Below are 20,434 nucleotides of genomic sequence, written 5' to 3' on the forward strand. Positions count from 1 at the left end.
ATCTCTCTTAACAAAAACCAGATCACATCTGAACGGAGCAAGCATACAGTACTGAGATCAAAAACCAGTAATTACTAATATACAGACTCAATTATTAGATGATGGCATACCTTATACCAATTTTATATCACGTGTTTTTGTGAATCAAAGTTGAAGAAGATATCATTTTAGCGTCACTGACGGTCGGCTTGACGAGGATGTTGGCAATATACCACGGTCTGCAAATGGCAGACTGGAATTTGTAGATAGGGTAATGTTCCTAAGAAAAAACTTCGGAAATTGAAAGGTTCGGTGAGCTGAAATGGCGCGAAACTGGGAAATTTTTTTCCTTTTTTACTGTTTGTTTTCTTTCTCTCTCTCTTTTTTTTTTTTTTTTTTTGTCACGGCTGATGGGTGGTTAGTTTTAAAAGACGTTTTCGTCTGGCTTGGCAGCCGTTACACCGAATTAAGTAGACAACGTTAGAGGGGCTGTAGTATAGATGTGCTTTGATGTTTGACGGAAAAGTTGGAGTGTGTGTTCTTAACTGATTGAGCCGTTTGCATTAGTTTGCGAATCTGACATCTACGGCCGTTGCATGAATGGCAGCCAGATGGTGAATTCTCTTGTTCTGTTACTTGACAGCGAACTAAGCTATCTTGTAAGCTGCGTTTAGTTGGTGAAGATTCCTTCCCATGACATCATCGCTTGAGCAGATTTTCTTGTTGATGATGATGATGATTGGAGTTTTAATGGCGCATTAACTACATAGGTCATAATGCGCCAACACTGTGATTAAAATATGACTAGCAAGAAGTAGGTGCAGTACTTAAAAAAGAAGAGAAGTAACATCTAAAATACAAAACTAAAACTACACAAGACTTTTAATTCCCTTCTTAGAAAATTCAAAATTCTACTGAAGGGGATAATAGCCTCATCGCCAAGCAAGAGCGCTGTATGAAGAGGCAAAAAATGCGTATAAAACTCTCTGAAATGATGCTGACGATGGATTTCGTGGTGTGGGCAGGTGATAAGAATGTGGATGACAGAGAGGAGTTCGCCACAGTGCTCACACAGTGGCGGCTCTTCTCCACAGAGTAAAAATTTGTGCGTGAGGAAGGTGTGGCCTATCCGCAACCTTGTTCTCAGAACACTCAAGAGACGATTTTCCTGGCGATCTCCGTAACTTTGGATGTGTTGCCTAACTAAGTGTAGTTTGTTGTGTATCTGAGTGTTCCAGAAACTCTGCCATTTTGAATACAGTGATTTCCTAAGTGCTGACCTAATATCATGCATCGGTATCTCGAAAGAACTGATGTCTTTTGAAGCTGCAGCAGCAGCAGCGCGGTCAACAAACTCATTGCATTGTACGCCTGTGTGGCTAGGCACCCAGCATAAAATAACTGAATATCCCCTCTTTTGTGCCACACTCACTAAGGACTGTGCGCGCTGAATCAGAAAATTCTTTGGTTTGCGTATGCAGCAAATAGCATTTACAGAACTTAAAGAATCTGTATATATAACTGCAGACTTGATACATCCTTGAAGAATGTGCGTAAGTGCAAGGATGATTGCATAAATCTCTGCGGTAAAGATAGATGCTATATTGTTTAGACCATGTGACCTCACACATGTGCCAGAAGTCACGGCAGAGGTCACACCTGCACTAGACTTTGATCCGTCAGTGTAAATTTCTGTGTGAGTCCCAAAAGTATCCCTCAGGTGTGCAAATTCTTGCTGTAGTACATGTGTAGAGGTGTTGTGTTTGCTGTATTTAGTCAAAGAGGTATCATGCCTTGGAAGTGGTTCCCAAGGTGGGACCACCTTCCCATATTCAACAACTTGCCAATTATAGGAAGAAAAATTGTGATCCCCAATATCTCGTTCAATTCTCATTGAAAGAGGGGGGACTACTGAAGGCCTGTTAATAAACAGCTGTTTGAAACGTGTACTTTTAACAAGAGTCAGTGCAGGGTGTTGTGCATAACTCCTTACTCTTAGAGCATACGACACTCCAAGATAAAATCGTCTTCTATTCAATGAATATTCATGGGATTCACGTACAGACTTTCGACTGGAGATGTTCGGAACGCACCAAGGACAAGTCTGAGCCCTTGGTGATGAACAGGGTCTAGGGCTCTCAATACAGATTGGCGGGCTGAGCCGTAGACGATAGACCCATAATCTATCTTGGAGCGAATGCAGGCACTATATACACGGCGGAGTGTCTCCTCGTCTGCACCCCAAGATCTATGAGAGAGGAGTTTCAGTAGATTCAGTGACTTCTCACATTTTGCCTTCAGGTTTTGAACATGGGGCTTGAAGGTGAGCTTTGAATCGAACGTAATGCCAAGAAATTTGCATTCTGATTTCACAAGAATGTCGTGTTCATTAAGTTGCAGCGCAGGGGACGGAAACACTCCTTTGATTCTCGAGAAATGAACGCAGATTGTTTTTTCAGGAGAGAATTTAAACCTATTATGTGAGGACCATTTTGCCATTTTATTTATACAGAGTTGCATCTGTCGTTCACATCTGGGTTATCTTGCTGAACAACAAGATATCTGGATGTCATCCACATACAAGGAAAAAGATATAGAGGGTGGGATGACACTGGCTATAGAGTTGATTTTGATAAGGAATAATGTGACGCTCAAAACAGAGCCCTGCGGGACACCATTATCCTGCACGAACAAACGGGATAAGGTAGTTCCCAGCTGAACTCTGAATGTTCTGTGTTGTAGGAAATCAGCAATACATTTAAAGAGACGACCCCGTATACCGAACGAATGGAGATCCTGTAGGATGCCATATCGCCACGCAGTGTCGTATGCTTTCTCCAAGTCAAAGAAAACTGACAAGCAGTGTTGTCTCCTGACAAAAGCTCCACGGATGGTTGATTCTAGACGAACGAGGTGGTCCATGGTGGAGCACCCCATTCGAAACCCACACTGAAATTCTGATAGGCACTTATTCATTTGAAGAAAATAAACCAGTCGGTTATTCACCATTCGCTCGAAGGTTTTTCCTATGCAGCTTGTCAGCGCGATGGGACGATAACTGGCAGGACAAGAGGCTTCCTTTCCGGGTTCCAGGACGGGGATTATGGTGGCAATTTTCCATGCAGAAGGTAGTGTCCCCTGTATTCAAACGAGGTTGAAGAACTGAAGTAAACATTTTTTTGATATGTCAGACAAGTTCTGTAGCATTGAGTATGCAACACGGTCTGGGCCAGGAGCAGTCGCTTTTGCTGACAACAAGGAGCGTGACAATTCTACCATGGTGAAAGCCTGGTTATATCCAAAACAGTCTCCGCCATTTACTGGAATCTTTTGTTTTTCGAATCTTTGTTTAATTTTTAGAAATTCACTGCTATAATGGGAGGAACTTGAAATGCTTTGGAAGTGTTCCCCAAGTGCATTAGCCTGTTATTCGAAACTTTCACATAACTGACCATTAACTTCTAAAAGAGGGACTGAATGACTGATATGTTCTCCTCTCGGATTTTACAAAGTCTGTCCCATACGATTTTGGACGGGGTATTACAAGATAAAGAAGATACAAAAATTCGCCAAGAGGATCGTTTAGCCTGTTTTCGTGTCCACCTGGCCTTTGCTCTTGCCTTTTTGAAAAGTAAAAGATTATCTGAGGTGGGGTATCTCCGAAATGTACCCCATGCACGATTTTGAAGTTTGCGAGTTTCCTCGCATTCATTATTCCACCAGGGTTTAGGTCGCTTTGGGAGGCGACCAGATGTCTGGGGAATGGATACTGTTGCTGCATCAAGTATGATATTGCTGATAAGACAATTACCTTCTTGTATTGTTACACTATCAATAGGAATTAAAGATAGGTCACTTCTTTCTGAAAACTGCCTCCAGTCGGCCAGTTGGAGTTTCCATCTAGGGAGGCGTGTTGTCAGAGTGTTCACTGGCGTAAGATATTCTAACACCACTGGGAAGTGATCACTCCCAAGTGGATTTTGTTTTACAGTCCATTCTATCTCCTGAGACAAGGATGGACTGCAAAAAGACAGGTCTAAGGTTGAGAGAGACTGACTTGAAGAATGTATGTATGTAGGTGCCCCTGTGTTTAAAAGACAGGTGGATGTTGATAATAAGAACTTCTCTAACATTTTCCCTCGAGTGTCAGTCCTCGTACTGCCGCAAAGTGGATTGTGAGCATCAAAGTCACCTAGAAGTATAAAAGGACTTGGAAGTTGGCTGCATAAATCTTCTAATTCTTTTTGTGTAGTAGTGTCTGACGGTGGCAAATAGATTGAGCAGATGGTGACAATTCTGTCTAGACACATCCGCACAGCTACGGCTTCCAAGTCTGTAACTAGGTGTACTGCTTTGGTTGGGACAGATCCTCGTGTGACGATCGCAACACCACCAGATGCTCGGGTGGCGTCAGTCCGATCTTTTCGAAAGATATTGTGTCTTCGCAGTGGATTTTGTGTTTGTGTATTCAGATATGTTTCTTGAAGACAAAAACATGATGTGTTATACTTCTCGAAAAGATCGTTGATGTCATCTAGATTAGAGAGTAACCCTCGGCAATTCCATTTGAGGATCGTGTGTTGCATAATGATTGCAGTAAGAAGAAAGACGCCTGTCAAGAACTTTTGTCGACTAGGAAGAGCTTCCATTACCTATTTTTTTTTGTTGGGGGTGTGTCCCGCGGCCTTGTGGTTTTCTTTCCTGCAGTCGCAAGCTCCTTGTCAGATATGTCAGGGAGTGACCCGCTCCCCGACAGACTAGACCTATTCTTTTGGGGGGCTTGGGAGCTCGTGCTCGCAAAGGAGTGCTCAGAGCTGGTCTCGTCCTCGCAATCCATGGATCCAATCACAGTCCACGGAGGTGACCTCCGTGGACTCTGAAGACAGGAGTGGCGCCGGTGTTAGCGACGCCACAGGAATTTCGGGAGTTGGAGGTGGATCTGCACCTCCTTGGATCTGACTTGCGTTGGTCTGGGTGAATATTGACTGCTCGGTCTGGGTGTACTGTGTGACTAGTTTTACTTTCTGTTTTACAGCTGTGGCAAAAGATTTCTCGAAAAAGATGGGAGCTACTTTTTTCCTGGCTTCTGGGTAAGTGAGGTTATGCGTGACTTTAACATGCAAAACTTCCTTTTCATATTTCCATTTTGCACAGGATCTCGAGTAGGATGGGTGGTTAGAAGAGCAGTTGACACAACAGTCTGGCCCTTTGCATTCTTTTGTTTCGAGGTCAGACTTCCCACACCGTGCGCAACAGGCGGAGCCACGGCACGAGTCGGCAGCATGACCGAAAATGTTACAACGGAAGCAGCGCAACGGATTTGGGATGTATGGGCGAACTTCGACTGACAGATATCCTACTTTTAAATTTTCAGGCAGAGTAGGGCGATCAAAGGTAAGGATAATATTGCGGGTTGCAATGTACTTATTGTTCTTTCTTATTTTTATTTTTCGTACATCTATGACGTCCTGGTCTTTCAGGTTTAGAAGAATTTCCTCAACGGGCACGTCGATGAGTTCAGATAGGGCGATGACGCCTCGGCTGGTGTTCAGTGTCGTGTGTAAGGAAGCTGATATTCTTTTTCCCAACATTTCATTTGTGTTCAGAATGGCCTCACAGTCTGTTTCAGAAGTGCACTTTATTAACAAGTCGCCAGATCGCATGCGCTTGATCTCAGGTATATGTCTAGAAGAAGATGCCACCGCCTTCTCAATGAAGAACGGCGACATCTTACCCAGGGGGGCTATCTTTTCTTTGTCATTTCCTGTTGCTGAAAGCACTATCTATTTTGCTATGAAGTTGGTAGACATTCTTGTTTCAGATACTTCGGTCCGGGGACGTTTGCCGCCCCCGATCGTAGAGGAAGAAGAATTTTTAACCATGCGCGGTTTTAGGAAATGGACGCTCCTACGAGTCGCTCACGTTTCACGTCCATACGCGTGAGAAGGTCCCGGAGTTTTAAGGAAAACCCATCGGCCGAGGCTTGACCAAGACCCAGAACGCCACCGTTCAAGGCTTCTACCCTTCGCCTTTCATCCCCTCGGCACGGTACGGATAATACCTTGGTACTGGGGGCTAGGGTCCGTGGTGGCGCCACTCACCAAACATCAGCGTACGCTGATGCCCCCTGCGGGGAGATTTTCTTCTCTCGTAGAGCCTGGCAGTAGGGGATAGTCAATTTTCTTTGTCGTGGGTGGCAACTGTTGAATGACAAATACTGCTGGGGATCCGTAGGCTCACGATAAAAATCACTAGTAAAACACCATCAGTTATTTTATCTTGCACATCCAGGAAGGTAGCTGTGGTTGCTGGACAGGAAGGGGTGAACTTTATAGAGGGATGGGACAGGTTGAAATTGAAACTTACGAGACGTACTGTTCAACTGAAAGGTCACGAGGGAACAAAAATAATTTCTTGGCTGCAGGCCTTGCAAAAAAACCCCGCTGCAAAATTTGTCCCCTCATGTTGTCAGCACGGGATGTTACCAGCACCAGCACAAGCTTCAAATTCCACATCAATGGCATTTTTGACTGTGGGACACAAAACGTAATATACCTTCCACATTGCACCATATGCAAAGCTCAATGCATTGGACAAACTTGCACATCATTCAGAATCCGCTTCAACAACCACAAGTCCCACACCAAAAGAAAACCGGAGCTCCCGCTGTCTAGGCATATGGCCCTTCCAGAACATGCGATTGAGAGACTCTCTATTACCACATTACAATCCGGATTCAAGAGCGATAGGCATCGTGAAATGAAGGAATCATTTTTATTACATAAATTCAATCCGGCACTAAACGAACACCCGTGATCGCTGTCCACTGTGAAAAACATGAAGAAATAATAACGCCTACAACACAACAAAAAAGCTACACCCGTTTACGCGACGCAAACGAGTCCTTTCCGCACAAATACATCTTAGGGAAAGCCTCCCCCCTCAAAAACCCTCACCCACGTGCGAAACACACTCGGCAGGACCCCGCACACAGAATTTATGACCTCCCTTCGGCAACCTCAACGCACTGCGATTTCCCTTCCCCCGCCACTGTTGAAGCACACGAAAGTGAGTGTTTTCCTGTTTGACCAACCCATTATATCTTTTCAAAAAATATATTTTTCAAAAAGAACGGTCCGCCGTTCGAAACGTCGTGTCTGTGTAATTTCAAAATGAATTAAATGGAGTCATCTCAAAATATTCCTTTAGTCGTGCTCCGTGCGAACTTATTTCTTCTGTGCATTAATACGGCGCCGTCTGAATCTTCAAGGCCTTCAAGAATATATATATATATACTCATGGAACGATGCGACAGCACCAGAGGACACGTGTTTCGCCGTGTTTGCGGCTCGTCAGCCCTGGGTAGCTGCGCATCGTTCGGGATTGGCAAACCAGGGGTCTCTCAGCGAGCGATATACACCTGGGAGGGCGACTGAGCACTCCTCAATGCCACAGTGCAAGCCAGTGCATTATAAAGAGGGGAACAAACCATTAAAGAAATAAATAAATGACGCTAGACGTGTTTGAAATTCAAACTTACAGATTAAGATGGCTTCTATGGCTGCACGTAGAGAAACAGATACTCATGGAACGATGCGACAGCACCAGAGGACACGTGTTTCGCCGTGTTTGCGGCTCGTCAGCCCTGGGTAGCTGCGCATCGTTCGGGATTGGCAAACCAGGTTCCACTCAGCGAGCGATATACACCAAGGTATATTTAAACAGGTAGCGCAACTCCCATAGGCCCCTGTGTCTTCAGAATGACGCCATGATTGAGACGGTCAGCGCCATCCATCCGTTGCGCGGACTACTACAATTGTAAATAAATGCCGTCAGAGATGACGTCACTAGTATGAATAATGATTAGTGCATAATTAGCCATGCACATTAGTTTACATTGGCCCACTTCGCTTGCTCTGTATTCCCTTTTCCGCGCCCAGTCATCAATACCAGACGAGAACACAGAAAAATAAAGCATATCAGGTTTAATGAATCATCAATTCCAAATACATACGGTTATCACAGATTTTGACAACTCCAAACAGAAAGGCATCGTGATGACCATACAGAAATTAGGAAGGCTCACATAAGGCCCATTTCTCACCCAGAGCTATACGAACACCTAGTGATTAGACATTTGCATTTATTCAATGAGTGGCCGTTATAGGTTCATTGCAACAAAACACGACATCGTTGGTGCACAGTTGGTTCCTGCTAACACTCACACTATCATGGCCGCTCGTCCCATGACGAAATCTTTTTATTCGCGGGCCCAGCAACAGGGGATGCATTGTATTCACCTGTTCACACGTGTTAACCTTGGTCTACAGCACGGAGATGCGAACGTCGCTTCCTGTTTGACCCAAAGAGTGTACGAACTCCGTATTACAATGCACGGACACACGGTACAGATACAGAGACGCACGGATAAACACCCCCAACTGTGACACATGCGCAAAAAAGCAGGATACGGAAATCTACTGAGTGGTAGATGACCTCGCACATGTGCACGAGCGGGGCAACAGAAAGTTTTTTCTACATTGAAATTATGAATAACCTATTAGTACACACACAAGCGACGCCCATGTCACAAAGTTTTTCTGCTTACAACCGTACCTCTACTGTCAACACCCAGGATCGCTCGCGCCTCTTGCTGGTAGCCTTGCCGATGGGTCTGATTTGGTATTTTCGCTAGTTTTCGCTACCAGTTTAGATATACCTTGTATACACCTGGGAGAGTGACTGAGCACTCCTCAATGCCACAGTGCAAGCCAGTGAATTATAAAGAGGGGAAAAAGCCATTAAAGAAATAAATAAATGACGCTAGACGTGTTTGAAATTCAAACTTACAGATTAAGATGGCTTCTATAGCTGCACGTAGAGAAACAGATACTCATGGAACGATGCGACAGCACTAGAGGACACGTGTTTCGCCGTGTTCGTCTATTTTCCATTTGTATATGTAGTTGCTGACTTGCACAGGGCAGCCTCCACAGGTGGCGCCGTCACCGTGGAACATTGATGCCTCGCCGAGGCACACTATCAGTGCCGATCCAAGATCGTGTCATTTCCCCACGCCGGGCTGAAGATCCTCGGCTGAGAGTGCACCATCAAATTACAAACATATGCTCAACGTGAAGGTAGAGAGCTCTGTTTTCCATTTGTATATGCCCAAGCAGCACGCCAATATTTGTCCAATATTGGACTCATGTGGGCTGCCAGGATTGCCAATATTGGTATAATATGGGCAGCCCATATTGGCAAGCCCATTTTGCGCCAATATCGCCAATATTACTGTAATAACGCCAACGGGGAATCCGTTTATAATAATAAGGCATTATGCTGTATAATATTCACCACTGATCTTACTTCTGTCTGATTTTTGCTTTTTTATTTCTGCGAATGTAATTGATCCAAGTTCACATGTTTAAAAAAAACAAAAGAAAAACACGGCATTGCCCAAAAAACGAAAAACAGGTGCTGCGCCCGCCTTGCTGAAGGACATAAGCAGTCCCACGAAACTGCCAATGTCAAAGATCTAAGAAAAGATCTTCCCGGAACAGCACCGCAAGCGGTACTGCCCCGACGACCTTGTTATCGGCCGCGCGTTCAAAGACACGACCCACCCAGGGGCGGATCCAAACATGTATTGGCATCGAGGCGGAAGACCAGTCACAAGGACTGGCTCCCATATAACTATCTCAACAAGCTAGGACGAAAACTATAACTAGTGCAATGCCAACTCCTGCTTGTGAAATCACGTCACGTTAAGGATTGCCGTTCGTGCTTGTCGTCGCCATGCAACACACCAAGACTGCGGAGAGTTGCGTACGGGATAACGGCACGAAGGAAAGTAATGCTTAGTAGTGAACAACGTACCTTCCATGCGTTTCTTCGAATAGCTAGCACAGACGAAGTTAGCCAGCGTCTTCCGAACTCCATAGCACCAAGGACTGCTCTCTCCCTCTGTAAAACTCTGCGAACACCCGCTCGAACGAGGCTTAGAACGTGTGACGGCCCCCGAGCGCGACCGCCGTGTACTGCTATGCAGCGCGCAATCCACACTTGGTAATTTATCTCTACGGCTAAGAGAATGAACTGCCGATCCAAAGATCCTTCAGAGGCCTTCATTGGGATCAGTATATTCTGTGAACTAACAATTACCAACCCTCTCCGAGAATACAAAGGAGCGAAACACTTTTGAGACGGTGACGGACATACGCCAGAGCAATTTACACTGCTTGCAGCAACTTGAAATCACCTAACTTTACAGACTAACCATCCATTCCTATCACACATTGTGTTTTTTACTTGACCTGCCGCAATTTCGTTAGCATTGTTCAGCAACCAGCGACATTTTAGCCCTATGAAACGTCCGTTCGAGCAGTCGCGCATCCGCATTAGTTGTAGGACGCAAGATTTCGCTCAAACAACCCGCTTGCTCTCAGTCGGCTCGACCGATTGGCATTGGCATCGCGAAGGAAAATGGCGGCGACTTTCGAGACGTGGAATGTTGAGTTGTCGAATTCTAGCGAACGTTACGTTAGGATTGCCACGTAGATTGACTGTTTTGAACAATGTGTATCACATGCAGGAAGCTGTTGGATGTAACGATGAAGGGAATTGAGTATTTCACACGCTTCAACGTACAATATTGCAGTGCTGCTTGGGATCAATTAGGTCCGCAGAAATAAAAAAACAAAAATCAGACAAAAGTAATGTCAGTGAATATTATACAACATAATACTTTATTATTATACACGGGCTCCCCGTTGGCGTTATCACAGAAATATTGGCAATATTGGTGCAAAATGGGCTTGCCAATATCGGCAGCCTATATTGGTCCAATATGGAGCCTGGTTGCACTCCCCATATTGGACCAATATCGGCAATCCTGGCAGCCCACATGGGTCCAATATTGGACCGATATTGGCGTGCTGCATGGGTACGTATTCCGTCAATATGGGGTGTGCGCGGGCAATATGGGGCACATATTGCCAGGATTTTCCCCATATTGGCTGAAACTGGGCAATATCGACATATCTACATTATCTACTGGGCAATATCTACATTAACGACCTTCCTAAATCGTTCTGCTGCTCCGTTCGCATGTGTGTGTGTCGCGATGACTGTGTAATATAGCAGGAAATAACTAGCGCCTCTGACTCTCTCTGCCTGCAATCCGATCTTCATAAATTATCAAGCTGGTGTTCTACTTGGCACATGGAAATAAATTTAGAAAAATGTAAGCACCTCAGGGTGGCTCGTAGTAACAACACTTGTCCGTCCTACACAATCGATAACATCGAAGTAGAAAGGGTTTCCTCTTACAAATAGGCGTGTATGTATCAACTAACCTGTCATGGGGCCACCACATCGAATACATTACTAATAACGCCACTCGCACTTTGGGCTACATTAGACGTAATTTCAGCCTCGCACCAATTAATATAAAACTCACACTTTATCGAACATTAGTACTTCCGAAACTGGAATATGCCGCATCCGTGTGGGACCCTGGACAATCATCGCTCATTGGTCAACTGGAAAGACTGCAAAGCCGTTCTGCTCGTTTTATTCTCGGTAACTATACTCGCACAGCCAGTGTGACCCTGATGAAGTCAACTCTTAATCTATCCCCCTTATCACATCGCCGTCAAACAGCTCGTCTGTGGTTGTTCCACAAAATATATTACCACAATCAGGCTTTAAAACGTTTATTACTTACAAGTCCATCGTACACATCATCGAGAGTGGATCATCGACAAAAGGTCGGCGTCCCCATTTGCGCTAAGAAAACCTATTTTGACTCATTTGTGCCAAAGACATCACAACAATGGAACCATCTTCCTAGTCATATCACCTCCATCACTGATAGCGCACAGTTTAGAAAATCGTTGTTTGATCACTTTAATGTAACATAACTTGCATACCGGGTTTCCAGTAGAGCAGTGGTGATATTTGTTCATTCAATATTATTGTTAATTCCTTTTTCTCATTTTTTTCCCCTTTTCTTGAACTTGTTTCTGTTCCACTAGTGTTTACCCGCTTTGTATTATCCTGCTCCCCTCTTTAATGCTGTAAAGCACTGAGGGTACTCAAATAAATAAATAAATAAATATTGGGCCCATATTGCCCATTTTCAGCCAATATGGGAAAAATCTTGGCGAAACGGGTCCCATATTGGACCCGTATCGCCAATGACCAGCCAATTTGGGCCCAATATTGTGTGCTGCTTGGGTGTAGTTGCTGGCTTGCACAGGGTGGCCTCCACACGTGGCGCCGTCACTGTGGAACACTGATGCCTCGTCGAGGCACACTATCAGGGCGATCAGACCGTGTCACTTCCCTACGCCGGGCTGGAGATCTCCAAGTGAAAAACTTCAGATGTAATGTTTAATATGATTGTATGAGTACGTGTAAAGTGTGCATATGTTGGAATGCATAAGTAGGAGCAAAGTGTACATATGCTGGAAGATATATATGTTCGATTATGTAATTTATTTGAAAGTGTAAATGATGTATAATTATGTTGAATAGTTGAATGACTTTCTTAGAACATAAGTGTGCAATTTTAACGCTGAAGTGTGGGATAATATAATGTAAAACGCATTTGGGATTATGAGAGGTAGGGTGATTTCACTGCATTTTCAATAAAGTCGAAACAGCTGTCCTCGGCTGAGAGTGCACGATCAAATTACAAACATATGCTCAACGTGAAGGTAGAGAGCTTCGGCTATTTTCCATTTGTATATGCGATTGCTGGCTTGCACTGGGCGGACTCCACAGGTGGCGCCGTCACCGTGGGGGATTTATGACTGGACCCAAGATCGTGTCACTTCGCTACGCCTTAATCTTTTTCGAGGACGCAACAGACGACAATGTGCTCTTTCGGCCCCCTGACACTGAGGGTGAAGGAATGATGTGTCCCGTAAGATGCGCAATGCACACTATAAAGAAAAAATGATGTTCTTTTACGATTTTTTTGCGGACGATCTGTCGAACGGATTTTTGTTCTGAAAACGGCTACGATATCAGGTGGCCGAAAGGAACACATGTTCTGATTTCAGCTTTGCAGCTTTTACTGACTTGTATTTCCTGCGAAACGGATAGAACACACAATTCACCCATGCAACTACGTCATCCATGACACCAATTGTATGACGTCATACACTGCAGCCACATGATTCTCACCTAAAATTCCGTGGGTCAAACAATTCTTCGTATCTGGGAGTACGGTGCGCTAAAGATAGAGACCTCCCTTTATTGGTTATTAATTCATAATAGCTCAGCTTGGGTCGTGCATATTTTTCCCGAGTGTGGAAGAAATATGCATAGAATGTAAATAATCGCGGATATAGAATTCAATGTGCATTGTTCTCACCCTAATGCCTTACTCACACTCTTGCTGTAGCACAAGTTGTTATAGTTAATTCTTCTTATTGCGTTATATATGGCTGGGAACAAACAAAAACAAGCGTCTTTGGATCGCAAGTAACAGCATACGCGGGGGGTCTGGCTAACCTGTGATGCACAAGTTTTGGAACGTTTTATGTGACATATAATGTATTATCCCTTGCAAAAACTAGCTTCTTAACTCACTTTATTGTTTCAGACGCCTCCAAGAAATATATCTTAGAGATATCAGCTAGCATCATCTGTGAAGGTGTTGAAGAAACTGTAGTGGTTGACTGGGCAGTAGCGTATTTCATCATGTGTGCGGCGCTCTGCTAGTTAACAGAAAGAGATCGTACAAGCAACGGGTTACTGTCCATTCTATCCATCTCTCAGCATATGCGCCCACTCCTGTTTGCGTTAGGGTGTCGCCCCGAGAAAAGTGCAACACCCCAGTGTTCGGCAGACTTTTGTCCCAAGCTGTACTTGAAGTGCAGAAGTGGCAAAATTGCACCGCGTGATATGCTTGAGGAACGGTAGCGATAGAAAATGTATCCAAACGGGATGCTCTGCTCGAGAAACACGGGAAAGACACGGACACGCTGTAGTCTCCACACCAAACTATATTAACGTCAATGACGACAATATCTACTGGAGATGCAGATCGGGAAACTTCCCCAATAGGAACTAAAAAAACATTTTAAAAAAATCATATACTTTCAACGCTGCAGACACCTGCCTTGTGATCAAGTGAGGCAGACGATAAGCACATGTGCCCATATTCCGGAACTGATGAACTTCCAACGTAGTATTTCGCGTGATTTACCCACGCTTTTATCGCTCATTGCTTACATGTTCTAACGATAGACCTTGCCCGTCAGCCGATTGTACGCCAGCTCCAATCCCAATTTTGGATGCTTCAGATAATACGTAGTTCAAGTGAAGAGAGAACCTTGAATCTTGAGAATCTCGAATCTGCGAAGAAAATTCTGCAGAATACGCTCCTTGTCTGGGAGCTTGTGAACCCGAATGAGCGCCTAACTAGTCTGAGATGTATTTCCGCTCGACCGGTCCTGGCACAATAGAGAGTTTTATTATATTGTACGCTATCGCATTTGCTGGGTAAGGGATAGAGTTGGCGGTTCTGCGCACGCGCAGTACATAAATAGAGCGTTGAGTATTGCGCACAACCACCATGCTATTGCGTACGTACGCAAACACACCAGCGTACAATATACTAAAACTCAGTATTGTTCTCGTACGCAGTAGAGCGTTCGTGTACGCTGTCCCCCGTCGCAGTGTTGTACTATGCAACGTGGATATACCAAACGGGCAAAAAACAAAACACGAAGCTGTTTTGCCGGGGAAGAAAACGAAACCGATCGTCTCAAGGTGCCCTAAAAACAAGGAGGTGTTCTGTAGTGTTCTGTCATGCGCCGTATACAGCGAACTACATGTAACTTCGAGGGAAGTACTGGCTGCCCCAGGTACCCGATGGTGGATGAAAAAATAGTTAACTTACATATATCTCCAGCCTTCTGACAGACACTGGTGATGGCGTCCAACTGTATCTAACGCGTCACTTCTTCAAGTGTCTCGTACTTTGTACGCCGTACCTGACGATATCAGGCCATTATCTCTATATAGCGATTGCGTCGTCTTTCCGCAAGCGATCAGAAGACAAGTTTCCTCTTGAACGCTCCATTTTGTACTGGGAGAGAAATATGAGATTGATTCTACCAGTAACCTCTGACAATTGTTTCACGAAAATCCATGGCATAATAATTCGTGAACAAGTGGCGCCATCGAAGAAATTTCTTTTTACGCTGTGCCGATAAGAGCCACCTAGCTCGAAACGGCCGTCCATAGCTGGGATTGTGTCACGCTTGACTTGTAAACATATGCCTTACGTGCAGTCATGGAGCTCTCGCTTATTTTTATAATTGCGTCTGTACCTACTGGCTTTGCACAGCGGCCTCCAGAGGTGTTGCTAACACCCTGGAATACTGATGTCTTGTAGAGGCACAGTGTTCGTGCCGACCCATGAGCCTGTCACATCCCTACGCTGTGCTGATGAGAGCCAACTAGCTCGAAACGGCCGTTCACAGCTGGGATTGTGGCATGCTTGAGTCCTAAACATATACCTCACGTGCAGTCATGGAGCATTGGCTTATTTTTATAATTGCGTCTGTACCTACTGGCTTTGCAAAGTGGCCTGCAGAGGTGTTGCTAACACCCTGGAATACTGATGTCTTGTAGAGGCACCAAAATGGCAGAATGGGCCTGTTGGTACATGACTGAATAAAACCGGAGCACGGAACGCGGACAAGAACACACATAGACGACACTTGCTCCACTATCAACAGATTTATTGCTGTCATTAAAGAATCTGTTGATAGTGGAGCAAGTGTCGTCTATGTGTGTTCTTGTCCGTGTTCCGTGCTCCGGTTTTATTCAGTTGTAGAGGCACAGTGTTCCTGCCAACCCATGAGCATGTCACCTCCCTACGCTGCGCCGATGAGAGCCAACTAGCTCGAAACGGCCGTCCGTAGCTGGGGTTGTGTCACGCTGACTTGTAAACATATGCCTCACGTGCAGTCATATAGCATTCGCTTATTTTTATAATTGTGTCTGTACCTACTGGCTTTGCAAAGCGACCTGCAGAGGTGTTGCTAACACCCTGGAATACTGATGTCTTGTAGAGGCACCAAAATGGCAGAATGGGCCTGTTGGTACATGACTGAATAAAACCGGAGCACGGAACGCGGACAAGAACACACATAGACGACACTTGCTCCACTATCAACAGATTTATTGCTGTCATTAAAGAATCTGTTGATAGTGGAGCAAGTGTCGTCTATGTGTGTTCTTGTCCGTGTTCCGTGCTCCGGTTTTATTCAGTTGTAGAGGCACAGTGTTCCTGCCAACCCATAAGCATGTCACCTCCCTACGCTGCGCCGATGAGAGCCAACTAGCTCGAAACGGCCGTCCGTAGCTGGGGTTGTGTCACGCTGACTTGTAAACATATGCCTCACGTGCAGTCATATAGCATTCGCTTATTTTTATAATTGTGTCTGTACCTACTGGCTTTGCAAAGCGGCCTGCAGAGGTGTTGCTAACACCCTGGAATACTGATGTCTTGTAGAGGCACCAAAATGGCAGAATGGGCCTGTTGGTACATGACTGAATAAAACCGGAGCACGGAACGCGGACAAGAACACACATAGACGACACTTGCTCCACTATCAACAGATTTATTGCTGTCATTAAAGAATCTGTTGATAGTGGAGCAAGTGTCGTCTATGTGTGTTCTTGTCCGTGTTCCGTGCTCCGGTTTTATTCAGTTGTAGAGGCACAGTGTTCCTGCCAACCCATGAGCATGTCACCTCCCTACGCTGCGCCGATGAGAGCCAACTAGCTCGAAACGGCCGTCCGTAGCTGGGGTTGTGTCACGCTGACTTGTAAACATATGCCTCACGTGCAGTCATATAGCATTCGCTTATTTTTATAATTGTGTCTGTAGCTACTGGCTTTGCAAAGCGGCCTGCAGAGGTGTTGCTAACACCCTGGAATACTGATGTCTTGTAGAGGCACCAAAATGGCAGAATGGGCCTGTTGGTACATGACTGAATAAAACCGGAGCACGGAACGCGGACAAGAACACACATAGACGACACTTGCTCCACTATCAACAGATTTATTGCTGTCATTAAAGAATCTGTTGATAGTGGAGCAAGTGTCGTCTATGTGTGTTCTTGTCCGTGTTCCGTGCTCCGGTTTTATTCAGTTGTAGAGGCACAGTGTTCCTGCCAACCCATGAGCATGTCACCTCCCTACGCTGCGCCGATGAGAGCCAACTAGCTCGAAACGGCCGTCCGTAGCTGGGGTTGTGTCACGCTGACTTGTAAACATATGCCTCACGTGCAGTCATATAGCATTCGCTTATTTTTATAATTGTGTCTGTACCTACTGGCTTTGCAAAGCGGCCTGCAGAGGTGTTGCTAACACCCTGGAATACTGATGTCTTGTAGAGGCACCAAAATGGCAGAATGGGCCTGTTGGTACATGACTGAATAAAACCGGAGCACGGAACGCGGACAAGAACACACATAGACGACACTTGCTCCACTATCAACAGATTTATTGCTGTCATTAAAGAATCTGTTGATAGTGGAGCAAGTGTCGTCTATGTGTGTTCTTGTCCGTGTTCCGTGCTCCGGTTTTATTCAGTTGTAGAGGCACAGTGTTCCTGCCAACCCATGAGCATGTCACCTCCCTACGCTGCGCCGATGAGAGCCAACTAGCTCGAAACGGCCGTCCGTAGCTGGGGTTGTGTCACGCTGACTTGTAAACATATGCCTCACGTGCAGTCATATAGCATTCGCTTATTTTTATAATTGTGTCTGTACCTACTGGCTTTGCAAAGCGGCCTGCAGAGGTGTTGCTAACACCCTGGAATACTGATGTCTTGTAGAGGCACCAAAATGGCAGAATGGGCCTGTTGGTACATGACTGAATAAAACCGGAGCACGGAACGCGGACAAGAACACACATAGACGACACTTGCTCCACTATCAACAGATTTATTGCTGTCATTAAAGAATCTGTTGATAGTGGAGCAAGTGTCGTCTATGTGTGTTCTTGTCCGTGTTCCGTGCTCCGGTTTTATTCAGTTGTAGAGGCACAGTGTTCCTGCCAACCCATGAGCATGTCACCTCCCTACGCTGCGCCGATGAGAGCCAACTAGCTCGAAACGGCCGTCCGTAGCTGAGATTGTGTCACGCTTGACTTGTAAACATATGCCTCACGTGCAGTCATAGTGCATTCGCTTATTTTTATAATTGTGTCTGTACCAACTGGCTTTGCAAAGCGGCCTGCAGAGGTGTTGCTAACACCTTGGAATACTGATGTCTTGTTGAGGCACAGTGTTCCTGCCAACCCGTGAGCGTGTCACCTCCCTACGCTGTGTCGATGAGAGCCAGCTTACTCGAAACGGCCGTCCATAGCTGGGATTGTGGCACGCTTGACTCGTAAACATATGCCTCACGTGCAGTCATAGAACATTCGCTCATTTTTATCTGTACCTGCTGGCTTTGCACAGCGGCGTGGTCACGTCCGTGACCTTCCGGCTCCACTCGCTCAAACGCCGCCCACCTACGAATTGCTGATGAAGGCCCAATAAGGCCAAAACAGCTGTCCAATGCTGGTGTGGCGACATTTGGGACTTATAAACACACACACACACACACACACACACATATATATATATATATATAGACACGGCGAAACACGTGTCGTCTGGTGCTGTCGCATTGTTTCATGAGTATCTGTTTCTCTGCGTGCAGCCATAGAAGCCACATTAATCTGTTATTTTGAATTTCAAACACGAGTAGTGTCATTTACTTGTTTCTTTAATGTCTTTTTTTTTTCTACATTACTATTCACTGGCTTGCAATGTGGCATTGAGGAGTACTCAGTCACCCTCCCAGGTGTATATAGCTCGCTGAGTGACCCCTGGTGTGCCAATTCCGAACGATGTGCAGCTACCCAGAGCTGACGAGGCGCAAACACTGCGAAACATGTGTCCTCTGGTGCTGTCGCATCGTTCCATGAGTATCTGTTTCTCTGCGTGCAGCCATAGAAACCATGAATTTCAAGCCACGTCTACACTCTTAGAAAAACGTTAGTAGGAGTTACTACATTTGAGGTAGCAATTTGCTGTCACAACTTTTACTAACATGTTAGTAATGGGAGGTAGTAATTTAACAGGTAGTAATGGTTTACTACCTTGCACTTACTACCTTTTGGTTGCTACCTTTTGTAAAAGTAGCAAAACCTACTATGTGTCGTTACTACCCTAGATTGAAACAGAGGACATATATACAGAAACAACTACAGTGTTTATTATGCGTGAGCATTACATTTTTGTACTTATTTGGTCTTCAATGCTGTTAGCACTCTCAGTGTTTGAGGTGATAGCGAACTTTCGCGCAGTCCACAAAGGTGTTCAAGTAACGCAAACGTCTTTTTGTTTCTCGGTGAGTGAACTACATCAAAGACCCAGTAAAGCTCTATGACAAGCGCTGTTGCCGAGATAATGTCCACTGCGTCGACTTCAATACTTTCAAAAACAACTTTCACATCATCTGCACAGTGCAGCTTTCCTGGGGGAATCGTGACAGACGGGTGTATGTCCTACAAGATAGAAAAATTTATTACAATACCTCAAAGGTCCTAATGAAGGGCATTACAACAGGGCACAAAGAATGGCAATGGTGGTAAGACACAACAATACCGAAATAGGTGTATGTACAATGGATATACAATACATATGCAATACACATAGGCATATGTGCATACAAGCAAACAGTTTTTATGCACACCGTAGGGCTTTACAGATTCCATGTTGTGAAGTAAGAAAAATTTGTTAGATTGAAGAAACTCAGATGTGTTAGAGAAAATATTCTGTTCAAGAATTTTACATACTTCATATGTTAAATATTCCATATAAATATTTCTGTATGTGTCAAAATACTACATAATTTCAATTTGTCACTGACCACTTCGTACACACGGTGGATATTGCTCCAGTTTTGTATTTCCAGAGGTAGGAATGTGAACGCTAAAGAAGACAAAACAAATACTCACAGGTCCTTTTAAGAAATCTGCTTTTTCTTTCATCAGCTGTGGCATGATGCGCAGTACACCCACCGCGAAACAATCTGAAAAGAAATAAAAAAAAACAATGGGAATATAAGAAACACAAAGCAAGGTGGATTGCTGGCAATTGAACTACTCGAAACGGAGAAAGAGTCAAAACGTACATTTCTTCATCTCTCCTTGTAAACTTGCAAGGTCTTCTTGCAGCTCTCGCAATGTCTCTTTTGCACAGTGTTTTTTCTGTGCAAGGGCAAGGCAATTGTCCCCTACTTCATTTATAGCCCGAAGCAATTTCTCATCCATGTTTATTGCTGTCATCTGCATGAACTCCTGGTGAATCTGGAAAATCATGTCGATATTGTTGTCGATTTTTCTGCTCCAACAGAAAAGTAAAAGAAGG

At 44.8% G+C, this 20,434-nt stretch overlaps 1 long non-coding RNA gene across 1 annotated transcript; it reads right to left on the reverse strand.

Moving 5' to 3' along the window:
- Window positions 1-2,697: 2,697 nt before the first annotated feature.
- On the reverse strand, window positions 2,698-14,960 carry LOC135373867 (uncharacterized). The gene is made up of 3 exons (XR_010416634.1): window positions 14,897-14,960; window positions 2,986-3,117; window positions 2,698-2,936 (listed from the first exon to the last, which is right to left on the reverse strand). It is a non-coding gene; the product is annotated as an uncharacterized LOC135373867 (long non-coding RNA).
- Between the last annotated feature and the right edge of the window lie 5,474 nt (window positions 14,961-20,434).

This window comes from Ornithodoros turicata, unplaced genomic scaffold (genome assembly GCF_037126465.1).
Source record: "Ornithodoros turicata isolate Travis unplaced genomic scaffold, ASM3712646v1 Chromosome33, whole genome shotgun sequence".
Classification (NCBI taxonomy): Eukaryota; Metazoa; Arthropoda; class Arachnida; order Ixodida; family Argasidae; genus Ornithodoros; species Ornithodoros turicata.